Source organism: Chionomys nivalis, chromosome X, assembly GCF_950005125.1.
Source record: "Chionomys nivalis chromosome X, mChiNiv1.1, whole genome shotgun sequence".
NCBI lineage: Eukaryota > Metazoa > Chordata > Mammalia > Rodentia > Cricetidae > Chionomys > Chionomys nivalis.
The window spans coordinates 133,637,014-133,652,471 of NC_080112.1; positions in this window are offsets into that span (position 1 = coordinate 133,637,014).

The following is a 15,458-nucleotide window of genomic DNA, read 5'->3' on the forward strand; positions in this document are numbered from 1 at the left end:
AAAAAAAATGGGGCACTGATCTGAACAGAGAATTCTCAACAGAAGAAATTCAAATGGCCAAAAGACACCTAAGGTCATGCTCAACCTCCTTAGCGATAAGGGAAATGCAAATTAAAACAACTTTGAGATACCATCTTACACCTGTCAGAATGGCTAAAATCAAGAACACCAATGATAGCCTTTGCTGGAGAGGTTGTGGAGAAAGAGGCACACTCATTCATTGCTGGTGGGAATGCAAACTTGTGCAACCACTTTGGAAATCAGTGTGGCGATTTCTCAGGAAATTTGGGATCAACCTACCCCAAGATCCAGTAATACCACTATTGGGAATATACCCAAGAGATGCCCTATCATATGACAAAAGTATCTGTTCAACTATGTTCATAGCAGCATTGTTTGTAATAGCCAAAACCTGGAAACAACCTAGATGCCCTTCAATGGAGGAATGGATGAAGAAAGTGTGGAATATATACATATTAGAGTACTACTCAGCAGTAAAAAACAATGACTTCTCGAATTTTGCGTGCAAATGGATGGAAATAGAAAACACTATCCTGAGTGAGGTATCCCAGACTCAAAAAGAGGAACATGGGATGTACTCACTCATAATCGGTTTCTAGCCATAAAATAAAAGACATTAAGCATATAATGTGTGATCCTATAGAAGCTAAATAAGAAAGTGAACCCAAAGAAAATCATATAGTCATCCGCATGGAGAGGGGGAAGTAGACAAGATTCCAGGGCAAAAACTGGGAACTTGCGGGTGAGGTGGCATGGGGCAAAGGGGAAATGGGATGAGAAATATGAGAAGGGGAGGATGGGAGGAGCTCGGAGGATTGGGATGGTTGGGATATAGGAAGGATGGATACGGGAGCAGCGAAGTATATATCCTATCTAAGGGAGCCATCTTAGGGTTGGCAAGAGACTTGACTCTTGAGGGGTTCGCAGGTGTCCAGGAATATGTCCCCAGCTGGTACCTTGGGCAACTAAGGAGAGGGAACCTGAAATGACCCTATCCTATACTGATGAATATCTTGCATATCACCTTAGAACCTTCATCTGGCGATGGATCGAGGTAGAGACAGAGTCTCAATTTGGAGCAACGGTCTGAGCTCTTAAGGTCCAAATGAGGAGCAGAAGGAGGGAGAACATGAGCAAAAAATCAGGACCACGAGGGATGCACCCACCCACTGTGACAGTGGAACTGATTTATTGGGAGCCCACCAAGGCCAGCTGGTCTGGGACTGAATAAGCATGGGTTGATTCCGGACTCTCTGAGCATGGCGGTCAATGAAGACTGATGAGAAGCCAAGGACAATGGCACTAGGTTTCGATCCTAATACATGAACTGGCTTTGTGGGAGCTTAGCCTGTTTGGACGCTCACCTTTCTGGACGTAGATAGAAGGACCTTGGTCTTCCCGCAGGGCAGGGAATTTGGACTGCTCTTCAGTAACGAGAGGGAGGGGGAATGGAGTGGGGGGAGGAGAAGAGGAGTGGGGATAGGGGGAGGGAAGTAGGGGGAGGGCAATATTTGGGAGGAGGGGAGGGAAATGGGAAATGGGGAGCAGGTGGAAATTTTAATTAAAAAAGAATAAAAATAAATAAATAAGTAAAAAAAAAAACAAAGAAACAAACAAAAACTCAAAGCAAACAAGAACAAAAAACTCACCTAGTTCATCAGGAATGATGACTGCAGTATCAGTGGCTTCAGGGTTAGCACTAACATTCGGTTCACAATTCCTGATTTCTCTTATCACTGTCTCCCTGACCTCCTGAAAGCACTGCGAATGGCCCTCACCCTCATCATAACCATTTCTGACATTCCAGTTTGTGGAGATGGGCACACAAAAGCTTCTATCCTGAAACACAAAATCATATCTATAAATAGATTTGCATAGTGAGAGAGTATGTACATGTCAGCATCTACCTAGCCACGCACCCAAATTGATAAGGAAACCACTAAACATTTCTAAATTGGAGGATGGCATTATAAATATCAGGCACCCCAGTACTATCTTAAACTGTCAAGACTTGCTATTTCTAAGCTCTGTCTAATGAACTGCTCAAGCCAGTTGTATTTCAGCGAAAAAGATAAACACATGAGTGTTTCCTGAGGATGGGGTGTTTTGTTTTGTTTTTGCTTTTTAAAATATTTATGCTTTTGTTTTTGTTTTCTTTTCCTAATGACTTTCAAATCTGGTTATATATTTAACTTAACTTTAGGAAAGTATTGCTTACAGTTGAAGAGAGGAAGGAGGAATCATATGAGCAAGAGGAGTCAAGATCATGATGGGGAAAACACAGATACAGCTGACCCAAGCTAGTGGGTGCTCATGAACTTGGAAATGACAGCTGGGGATCCTGCACAGAACCTAACCAGGGTGTGGGTGACAGTTGTGTGGCTTAATTTATTTGTGGACCCCTGGCAGTGGGACCAGGACTTATCCTGGGTGTATGAAGTGTCTTTTTGGAGCCCATTTCCTTTGGTGGAATACCTTGCTCAACCTTGATGCTGCCTGGTGGTGGGTAGAACCTGGTCCTGCCTAAACTTGGTGTGCCAGACTTTGTTGATGCCCCAAGGGAGGTCTATGGGGGTGGGATGGGGGACACGGGGAGCAGAAGAAGTTGAGGGAGGGGGAACTGGGGTTGGAATGTAAATAAATAAATAAATAAATAAATAAATAAATAAATAGGAATTAATGCTTACAAAAATACCCAAACTGGTTTCCACTTTCACCAAACAAGGGGGGTAGGCTCAGACATTTGTAATGTGTTACAAATATGAGGCTAGGGCAAGAGGATCACTTGAACCCTTGAATTTGAGACCTGTCCTGGTGAGACAAGACATAATGGGGCAAGTCTCAATGAACAAAAGTGCCTCCTGTGATTCTGATATGTACACTAATATGTACAACCACTGCTCTAAGTCAGGCCCCTCAAACTTTAGGGTACTTATAAATTATCTGGAACTGGGGGCTTGATAATGCAAATTTTCCTTCTGTGAGTCTGAGATGGAACCCAAGACTACATTTCTCACAAGGTTTCTGCATAGGGCCACTTTGAAAGCCAAGGACCTATATCTGGCCTCTTATAAAGCACAGTGCAGGCACCTGACAGATACTGCTTCTTTTCCAAAGCCTAAGCAAATATACAAAATACCATTTCCCAGCCACCACACTAACTTTTGCATACAAATTGTTTAGGGTGCAGTTTTTGAGGGCTATAAAATGGAATGTTAAAAATAAGCTGATCTGGTTTCCAACAGATGGTGCTTGAGCTATCACTGAAATCCAGTCACTCACTAGGAAAACATCAACTCAGCTACAAATACTCCTGGCAAAGAGTTCCATAAATTTACTCTAAAGGGACAGACGTGACTAAATATGGTAACAATAAAGTTGGGTCTTTAGAGAGACTGGTGAAAATTAGGAACTGTTATTGACTTAAATACATTACCAGGAAGAGAATATAAATGGCATTCTTCTATAATGGATCATTTAAGATTAAAAACAAATCTCTAGTGGACTTTGAAAGTGGAATGCATGAGAAAGAAACCACATAAATACATTACCAGGAAGAGAATATAAACGGTATTCTTCTATAATGGATCATTTAAGATTAAAAACAAATCTCTAGTGGACTTTGAAAGTGGAATGCATGAGAAAGAAACCACACTAATATTGCCATATACTACACAGGATAAAAAATACGTGTGATATGGGCTGGGGAGATTGCTCAAAAGGGACAATTACTTGTTGTATAACCACGAGTACCTGAGTTTATATCCCCAACACCCACATAACAAGGCAAGCATAGCTGTGAACACATATATAACAACATCTAGGTGGGGTTGGATAATCATGAGGCTTACTGGCTGGTAGCCTAGTTACAAAGTCAGTAAGAAACTATCTTAAAGAAGAAAGGTGGAGTGATGGAGCAGGATACCCAAGTCCTCCTCTAACTTCCAAGCAAACACACAGAAGCATGCACACAAGCACACATACACAAACACACACTCATCCATAAACAAAAAAGTAAGGGGAAATAAAAGGAAAGAAAAAGTAGATCTGTAATAATTTAACCTTAAGACATGTATTCTTTTTAACAGGTCCCATCATCACTAGAAATGAACAAGTAGTGAAGGACCTGGCCTGTGCTTTCTTCTGTATAGACCCAGACACCACTGCTGGCATACATGACTGGCTTTTATATGTACGTGTTTCAGTAAGATATGGGAAAAGGCTTGGTAAATATTTTAATATATTAGCTATACCCTAACATTTTATTTCTCTTGAAGTCACTTTACAAAATATGAATATAAAGTAGGGAAACAAACAGGCAATACAATCTGGAAAGATCATCTCTTGCTACTTAAGTCAATTAAACAGCACATGGCCTGAAAATTTTGAGTGCTATGCTATGAATTCTGAAATTTAATATGGAAACAGCATATTCTATAATAAGATAAAAGGAAACTTACTGCGGGTACTTCTGTTTCAGCATACAAAGTCTCAGTCATAGCATCAATAGCAGAAAGACAGTCTGCCCAGTCTTTTCCTTGCTCACTCAAGTCATGGTTTGGAAAAACTGTCACAAGATATTCTACAGAGAAAGTAGTCACAAAAATCAGAAAAGAAACTAACAAAGACATGAATAAAAAACGCTGTATTTAAAACAAAAAGGATCTTTGCTTGTTTTGTTTTGTTTTACTGTTTTTCCCCTGGTAGTTTAGAAGGTCTACCTGATGAAAAGCTTTGTTGCATTATCTCTTCATTTCACATATTTCCTGAAAACATTCACTTGGGGGAGGGGCCAATACTTTGATCTTGGTAATTTAGGAAAAAAGAAAGTGCTAACTCTTTCAAGGTTCTAAGACCACTTAGGGAATATTAGAACTCAAAAGAGGCAACACTCTGTGAAAGGAAAAGAGTGTCACTGTAAACATGATGATGCCATGTTCTATATACTGATACACTTGTCATGTCTGTCTTCCCCTAAATTATTCCTTCAGCATAATATATTCTTTGTACACCGTTCGCCCAGACAAAGACAAAGACTCCTCCAGAATAGAACTCAAATTTTCATCCTTAGGGATGCCTCCTCAGTGTAGCTGTCCTGTTCTGAGCCCCTTCAACACCATTACACTGGAAAATATTTCTAACTGTGGCCATCTATGTGTCCCCTTATAGACTCTGAGCAATAGTCTACATACATAATTCTTACACTATGGTGTGCCCAGTGTCTATAAAACCTAGGACCTCAATACACATTTCTGGAAGGCAGGAAGGTTAACATGATCTGAGTCAACCATGAGATCTTTCTTCAGTGTTGTAAGTTACTGGCACTAAAAGACTATTTCTTCTTCCTATCCTCTATTCATTCATTCATTCATTCATTCATTCAGTCAGTCAGTCTTTTATCTTTCCTTTCCCAAGTCTCAGTACTAAAATGTGACTTATTACTTAATAGAAACAAATACAATCAATAAGACTGGTATTAGTACACTAGCCTAAAAACAAGTTTTTTCTTTAGAATCTATATCCAATTTTCATCATTAGATTGTAAAATCAGTTTAACCGGGTACAATGAACAGTTCTTGAAATTCACAGATTCCATCACTAATTCTTTTAACTGCCAATAACATTCATTATATGACCAAATGATGATAAAAACAAAATTCTTTAGTAACTTACATACCTCTTATTGCAGACATTTTGTTATGATCCGTGAACATACAGTGTGAAATATGGTCAGCAACTGTATTCAAAAGGATTTCCTCAGATAGTATCAGGTTAGCCAAGTAGCAGGTTGCATAGCTGGGTGTTGGCTTGTTTTTTGCAGTTGTCAAATGAAAATTAGATACCCTGATGTTTCTTCTTGGATCACCAAGATACCCTTCTAAAATACATGGGAAAATCAGAACTTGATAGTAAGGCCCTATTTGTGAAGACAGCACACATTTTGATCACAGGTCATGAACAACTTAACTGCCCAAGTAGCTTCCTCCCCTGAACACACTTGGGGGGTGGTAAAAGGGAGCAATGAGGTAACTTTCAGAGGACCAGAAGGTGCTAAGAATGCTACTAGGGAAAAGTCATCAATAGTTTTACCAAGAAGTGAACCCTGTGACCTACACTAATGACCAGCATGGCAAGATATGCCCAGGTGTGCAATAGTGGCATAAATGATAAGGGGGTAACCATCTGTATTCTGATCGGATACAAGGCCCACTCTACAGGCAGAAATACATGTCTGGTATTGAAAATATAGCCAAGAACTCATGCTTGGAGACTTCATGAGCCCAAGGAGAGAACATACTACTATTATTCTTCTAAAATAACATAGTATCAAACTGTTCTCTGAATATATCTTTATATACATACAATAGTGCATATATTAGACTTCATCAATGATGTTTCTTTGTTTAGTGAAAAGTGGCTAACAGAAACTCTCAGCTGATCAAAGTGCAGTGAGCAAGCATCAATGGAGTTATCAGTCACAAATGCAGCAGTTCAGAGACCATTACAGAAGAGGAGGCAGAAAGATTTTAAGAGACACAGATTGGGGACGACCAGAGTAAAACAATGTATTTTGGACATGACAGGACCGCTGTACTCATGGACTCCCAGAAGCAATGGTTGCCTACACAAAATCAGAACAGTGAAACTTCTGGAATAAAGAAGGGTAGCTGACCAGTTCCTATCCCTAAATGAGGAGTTACTTCAGTTGATGGCATCTTTGCGGAAGAAAGTCAGTTTTCTTTAACTTTGTGTTCACTGGTATGTTTTCTATGCCCCAGTGAATTCCCCCCCCCCCAATCCATGAATAAAGACAAAGCACAAATTGGGATCAGGAGACCATTAAAAAGATAAAGCACAGATTGGGAAGGGGTAGAAAGTCAGGTAGATATGGGAGGAGTCAGGAATAGGAATAAGGGGGGAATCAAAGTGCATTGTATGAAATTATTAAAGAAGTAATAAAAAAGAAAGGAAAGTTTCAGGAAGAATATCATAAAAATGCCTAAGAAAATAAACTAACTGATTGTTCACACACATTTTACTTGAGTGAATTTTCCTATAATTATGTTTTTCTATTAAATGAGTCTCTTTGATGCTGTCTGTCCATATGATGACATTGCTCATCTTTGCTAGTCTTGAACTTGCACATTCAATTGTTTATTGACTTGAATAAATTTAATTATTAGGCCTCAGGTAAATATGCAAACATGCTGATTTGTAATCCCATTGCTCCCTTTTATCCCCCAAGTATGTTAAGAGTTATATTAAGAAGTGTATATATGGGTCTTAAAAATAATATATGAAGTATGTGGGGGATAATTAAAATTTTCAAATACCTCTCATTTACTTAGCAATTACTATATACCATGTTAATATTTACCTCTAAGCTCACTTTCACCACCTTAACAACTCCATAATTACCACTAACCAGACACCTCTAACATCCACATGCATGCATGCAAGCACACACACACATACACACACACCTGTACAGATGAATAGTCTTGTGTTAATTCCTTCTATTATTTTCTCTATTTTTAAAATCAAAGTTGAAATGATACTGTATGTACATCCGAATATTGCTTTTGTCAGTTAATATATCTTGAACAGTTCTGGGATTTTTAATTTATTTTTGTGGTCTGAGTCCATTTAATTGAAATAAAATGAAAATCAGAGTAATTGTCAGAACACCAGTAGCAGTTAGCACTGAAGAATACTTTTGTCCAAGTTTTTCTAGTTTAAGAAACAAAATAACTACTGTTCTTTAGGAGTTAGAAAATTTCCATCCATTGGCCAATCTCAGGACCTATTTGTGTAAAAGTGCACTTGTTTACAGTCATACTCATCCACTGATATGCCATATATGGTGGATTTCTTGTTACCACAGTGGATATAAGCACCTATGACAAAAATATCATCTATCCCTTTACAGAAAAAGTTTGCTGATCTGTGCTAAAGAATATTAATAAGCGATAAATACTTAGAAATCAAGATACAAAGAGACTATACAATATTTGGAAAAATTTCCCTTAGAGGCCATATAGCCTAGAATCTTCTCAACTCTGCTACTGTGACATGTTAAGGCATTAGAGTAAAAAACACGAACTTTAAAGTCAGAGGAAAAATAGAGATCAAGCTTTACCAGCATCACTCACGTCCTGCGATGTGAAATGTTATTGGGAAAGGCAGTAATAAAAAGTATCAACATTGTGGGGTGATTATAAATGAGAAGAGACATTCTGGCTGATCATTACAGTCCCTTTTACAAAATGCATTCCATGCATGTCATTATTATCAATATCAGCTAAAACCATCCCACTAAATCAGAACAATGAAGGAAAATACTAAATCATTACCTTGGTCACTAATGTGTACTAAATCATTACCGTGGTCATTAACATGCTCCATGGAAGTTGCAGAAGTCATTATCTGAGATATTATTACTGGTGTGGCTCCTATTTGGAAAATTTCAATAGGAAAAACATTGTCAAATTCTGGAAAATGAGAAATCTCATTCATTACTTTGTATCAATTGTACCATCCTCCAGTAATGAAGGAGGAAAACGAACATTCTCAGAAAAAGAAAAACTTTGAAAACTTGCACTGAATGACTTACCCTCAAAGAATGGCTAAATTCAGTTCTTCAAACTGAAAGTATATAATGAAGAAATTGGTCTTGCAGCATGAGGAAGGAAGGAAGAACAACAGACAGAGCAGAAATGTGCATGTGGGAAAAATAGATCATAATCGTATATTATTGAAGGGAAGAGAAAATGGTAGAGACACTCTGCTTTATCTTTTAATTGAAATAAAATGAAAATCAGACTAATTATCTGTGTTGTCAAAAGACCATACAGTAGTTACCGTTGAAGCAAGACAGAAAGACTGCTTGTTAGCATTTTATAAATTGAAATGTACAATTATCATAGGAATCATCAATTGAATTCGTGTGCAGTATTTCAAATAAAAGACAACTTATATTCACATAAAAACCAATATGAGCATTCACAGCAACTTTACATCTTTTTTGTAGTCTGTGTGGATGTGTGGATGTGTGTGGGCATGGTTATAGGTGTAAGTGTCTGCACATGCATATGGAGGCCACAGATTGACACTGAGTGTCATCCTTGTTGCTCTCCATCTTATAGAGGCAAAAATCTCTCACTTGAACCCATAGACTAGTGATTTGGGTTTCACCATCTCTACATCTCAAGTGCTGGCAATATAAGCAGGCTACCTTGCCTACCTGCCATTTATAGGAGTGGTGAGGATTTGACTCCAGTCAACATGCTGAACCATCTCCCCAGTCCTGCTACTTTACTTCTAATATAATAACCCCAAATAGGAAATGACCAAGATATTAAATGGGAAGAAAAAGAGGGGGAGGGAGGGAGTGGCAGAGCAGAGAGAAAAAGAGAGAGAACACTAATCCTGAAGCATACCATGGAATAGTACTCTGGTGTGGGAGGTCCTTCTGTTACTTCTACTGGTTAATGAATAAAGAAGCTGCTTTCAGTCAATGGCTTAACAGAATATATTCAGGCTGCAAAATATATATATTTAGAGAGAGAGAGAGAAAGAAAGAGAGAGAGAGAGAAAGAGAGAGAGAGAGAGAGAGAGAGAGAGAGAGAGAGAGAGAGAGAGAGAAAGGGCAGAGTCAAGGAGAAGCTATGTAGCCTCCACCGGGGACAGACACTCCAGAATCTTGACGGTAAGCCACAGCCCTGTGGCAATACACAGATTAATAGAAATGGGTTAACCAAAGATATAAAAACTAGCTAGCAATACGCTTAAATTATTGGCCAAGCAGTGATTTAAATAATATAGTTTATGTGTGGTTATTTCAGTTCTGGGTAGATGGGAACAAACAAGCAGCCTCTGCCTAAGGTAATCTGGTTTTAAAAAAGGAGTAACTGATAATTACTAAATCATGGAGTCACTTGGATGAATTCTCCAGATAATTATACTGGGTGAAATAAAAACCCAGTTTCAAAAAATTTCTGTGTCTATGGCATTTGAGTATATCTATACTAAAATGTTAAAAAAAAAAATAAAACTAGAAAGAGGAAGAACAGATTAGTGGTTGAGACTGGGCAGAACAGAAGTAGGAGGGAACAGGTTTTAAAGAGCAACAGGTGGAATTCTTATATTCCGTACCTCAATTGCAATCATTTGGAAGTCTACAAGTGTCCTAAAATTGCATAAAGTCAAATGCCTGTACATGCAAACACACAAATTCAAGTAAAACTAAAGAAATTCTAACAAAATCTACGGATTGTATCAATACCAATATATTGATTTTGGCATTGTACTTTAGTTTTATAAAATGCTGTGTCTCCCTGGAGAAGCCAAAATATTCTCAAATGACATTTAACTTTTTATTAGATTTAATTACAAAAAGTTACCACTAGCCTACATGAATTGATTTAACACATCTAGAGTAAAGAATCTGTCTGTACTAAGAATCATTTGTAACTTACCAATTCCTAGATTAACAAAGATAGAGGTTGGCATAGTTTGGCTAGCATAATTTTCCAAAACATGTGGGTTATTCATTATCTGAGAGTTGTTTTCTCCACTGTTTGATAATTCTGTAAGCAAAATATTTTTCAAATAAGAAAAATACATATATGCATATATTTTATATCCAGCAAAACTAGTCTTCAGTAAAGAAGTGAAAACAAAGACATTCACAGACAAGAAATAAACCTTGTTATGAGATGATTTGCCCTTAAAAATGGGAAATCCTTTGATCAGAAAAGTTTTTGTCAGCTCATGGCACAGCTTCATGAGCTCAGAGTGCAGAGTAAGAGACAAAGGCCTTTATGCAGCACTGGGCATTGCTCAGGGACACCTGTTGGTATTCCCCATCACCTTAGAAAAAAGGATTTTCTGTGCTTTATTTGGGGGGAGGGTAATCTCTATATTTTCCTTTCATGTGTTCAAAATAATTTTTTTCTAAACAGTTAAAAAAAGAAAAATTATGTCAGAAGGAATACATAACCAAGAAGAAAAAACAAACAATGAAAAGTCAGTAAGATGGCAGCAGAGAAAATGCAGTGATTCATACACTGCTAATAGAAAGGAAAGTGACACTATACTAGAAAAGTGCTTGTTTCATATAAAGATAAACACACAATTACCAAAGAGCGTATTAATCACCCTTTGATATTTATCCCAAAGAAATAAAAACTGGTATAAAGATATAAAATGGACTGACAAAAATCTAAGCAATTTTAGTGAAACTATCAGGTCTGTCCAACTTGTATACTAAATTCCACATGTGAATACATGTAACCAAGGAGAGCTATTGATGTGGTCCAAAACCAAACCATAAATTACTTAAAATATTCTGCAACCTTTTGTGGGGTGATTTCTGCTACTTGATTGTGTAGTTACTGACTGTGAACTTTGTAGATAACATCATTTCACAATATCAAAAGACAGGACATGCATGCATTATTCAATACACAGAATATGAAAGTGGACATTTATGAATTTAGAGAACAAATTAGTAGTGGCCAGCAGGTAGAGACAGGAATGGGGATAATGTTGATTGATGTGAGACAATGTGGCTATAAAAGGGCTACATTAGAGCTGATGGTGGTTCTGAAACTTTTGGGAAGACATGTCCTTGGTAAAGGATACATGATTCCCCAAATACGGTAAAACGAAAATAAAATACACATGTAAACATGCTCACAAACAAATACAAGTAACAGAGGAGGAGAGGGCATGGGGAGGGCAGTAGGAGGGTGAGTAAGAACATAGTATATTGATACATGTATGAAAATGTCATAATTAAACCCATTATTTTAGGTGCTGACTAAAAAGATAGCAAGAGAAAATGAATACACATAAAACTGAAGACATTTCAATACTATCTGTTAATATTCTGGTTATAATTTTTGACAGTTTTGAAATACTGAAGGAGAAGAGCCCAAACCACAAATTTTCTACCAGAAAACACCATCCTATAAAGGGTAAAGGTGAAGGGCTAGAGACATGACTCAGTAGTAGAAGTCTTGCCCATCTTCATGCTCAAAAAGAATAAAAATGAAGGTAAACAAAAGAAGCTCTCACGTGAGGGAAAACTTTGACCCATTTATCATTGGTTGAATTAAACTTAAAGAATAGCTAATTGGTTGTGCAGTGGTGATGTATGCCTTTAATCCCAGCATTAGGAGGCAGAGGAAAGCAGATCTCTGTTTGAAGCCAGCCTGGTCTACAAAGTGAGTTCTGGGATAGCCAGGGCTATACAGAGAAACTCTGTCTCAAAAAGCTGGAAGAAGCCGGGCGGTGGTGGCGCACGCCTTTAATCCCAGCACTTGGGAGGCAGAGGCAGGCGGATCTCTGTGAGTTCGAGACCAGCCTGGTCTACAAGAGCTAGTTCCAGGATAGGCTCCAAAACCACAGAGAAACCCTGTCTCGAAAAACCAAAAAAAAAAAAAAAAAAAAAAAAAAAAAAAAAAAAAAGCTGGAAGAAAACAAGATGACTAGTTGGTCATTGTGGCCCAAGCTTATAATGGTCTTTATTGCCTGAGAGAAAGATGTGAGTGGGTCATGTGAGCCTAAAAGTTTGACAAGTCTGGGCAAACATACTGAGATTCCATTGCAAAAATAAATGTCTAAAGGAAAATTTTCAGGTAAGAGTGATGAAATATTAAATCTTGAAGCACAAAAAGAGGCTAAATAAGTCAGACATTGTGACTGTAATCCCAGTACTTGGGAAGCCGAGGCTATCTTGGGCTACATAGTGAGTTCCAAGAAAGCCTGAACCACAGACAGAGACCCACTCTCAAAAAATGAATTTGGTATGAAAAAAATATAGTTTGAGGAAACTGGATCACTTAAAGCTGGTAGGAATATAAAATGATACAGCCTTGATGGAAAACTGTTCAGCAGTGTTGTATAAATCAAACATGAAATTTCCATGTAACCAAGCATTTACACTTTTGAATATTTATCCAAGTCAAAATTTATGTTTACACAAAAACCTACACATGAGCAAATAATACCATCACAATATATTTTATGAAAAATTTAAAATACCTGTACATGAATGATTGTAGCAACATATAATTAAAAACTGAAAGTAACTTAGTTGCCATTAAATAGGTGATAAACATGCTGAAATATACCCATGGTATAATACAATATTTAAAAGACTATGAACATATTCACATGCAAAAAGATGAAATTATGTTCAGTGAATTATGTTGTGGAAACATGGGTAGAATATAAAGGACAGTTCTATAGTATTTCTTACAACTATTATATGTATCTTAGTTACAATATAGTTGGAAATTTAGTTTAAAAAAAGAGCTACCATTAGCGGTGCCCTGAGGCTGTTATTGGATCTAGATGAAACAGTATTGCTAATGCTATATTATTTAGAATTCACCAGTTCCTGAAAAGACAAATGATGCAGCAGCAGGTTCTTGGCTTCCAACATTTTCTGGTATAATTGGGTTATTCAGTGTCGCAGGACTGTCATCCACGATGTTTGCTGGGTGGACTGGCACTTCTATTAGTACAAGTTTTTCAATTACTGAAATACAAAAATTCTCAATCATGAATCCTATACTAAGTGAAATTACACTTTGCTGACAAAGAGAAAGGAAAACATCCTCACAGAGAACAAAATTCAAAGAAATGTCCCAAAAGATTTACCCTTAAAAATGGCAAACAAAAATTCTTCAAATAGAAAGGATATTATAGAAGCAGGAAAGAAAAAATAACAATGGAACAACCAAAAATATAGATGTGGAGAGATTGTGTCACCCATGTTTTGCTATTGGGGATGTAAAATGGTACAGTCTTTCTGGAAAACTGGCAGTTTCTTAAAAGTAAACATGCTATTTCCATAAGACACACAAATTGCACACATGATATTCATATCAGAGAAAACAAAAGCTTACATTTATATGAAAACCACACATAAATGTTCAGAACAACTTTATAACTTGTGTGGTCTGAAAGAAAATGTCCCCCAAAGGGAGTGGCACTATTAGGAGATGTGACTTTGTTGGTGCAGGAGTAACCCTGTTGGAAGAAGTGTGTCACTGTGGATTCAGGCTTTGAGGTCTTATTCACTAAAGCTACGCCTAGTGTGGAACACAGGTGTTTCCTGTTGCCTGCAGATCAAGTTGTAGAACCCTCAGCTCTTTCTCCAGTACCATGTCTGCTTGTACACTGCCATGCTTCCTACCATGATGATAATAGACTAAATCTCTGAAACTGTAAGCCACCCATAATTAAATGTTTTCCCTTATAAAAATTGCCATGGGCGATGGATCGAGAGAGAGACAGAGACCCAATTTGGAGCAACGGTCTGAGCTCTTAAGGTCCAAATGAGGAGCAGAAGGAGGGAGAACATGAGCAAGGAAATCAGGACCACGAGGTGTGCACCCACCCACTGTGACAGTGGAACTGATTTATTGGGAGCTCTCCAAGGCCAGCTGGACTGGGACTGAATAAGCATGGGTAGAAACTGGACTCTCTGAACATGGCGGACAATGAAGGCTGATGAGAAGCCAAGGACAATGGCACTAGGTTTCGATCCTAATACATGAACTGGCTTTGTGGGAGCTTAGCCTGTTTGGATGCTCACCTTCCTGGACCTAGATAGAAGTGGGAGGACCTTGGTCTTCCTGTAGGGCAGGGAATTTGGACTGCTCTTCAGTATCGAGAGGGAGGGGGAATGGACTGGGGGGAGGAGAAGAGGAGTGGGGATAGGGGGAGGGGAGCGGAGGGAGGGGGCAATATGTGGGAGGAGGGGGAGGGAAATGGGAAACGGGGAGCAGTTGGAAATTTTAATTAAAAAAGAATTAAAAAAAAAGAAAAGAAATCCTTTTAAACCTTGACATTTTTAAATTTGAAAAAAAAAAAAAGACATGCATTGCACAGAATTCAGCTATTGGACTGCTGTATCTCTGAACCCTGCTAAGTAAAGAGTCTAATATTCCAGGTCATGTGTGGGAAGAAAGCTATGGAAGTTTCTGATTGTGTGTATTTTTTATAAAAACATTAATCTTTAAGTGGAAAAAAAATTGCCATGGGAAACCCTGTCTCGAAAAAACCAAAAAAAAAAAAAAATTGCCATGGTCACAGCAAAAGAAATCCCAACTAAAACAACATATGTTTTTTCATTTTTAAAAATTATCGTCTCTCTCATACTCCCAAGGACCTCGTTCCTCTTCCCAACCAGAACCCCATCCACTTTAATGTCTTTTTTTTTTTTTTTTTTTTTTGCAATGACCAGTAAGCTTAATTAAGGTTATTTACAGGAAGGCTCAGGGATAAGTGGTTATTTACATGACCACAGACAACTCACCAGTGACTACACCACTTTAGACTATGTCCTTCCCTCTCATAGCAACCAATTAACTGCCTATGTTCTTCTCAGGAAGGGGTAGGAGCTCATGAGCCCCTCCCTC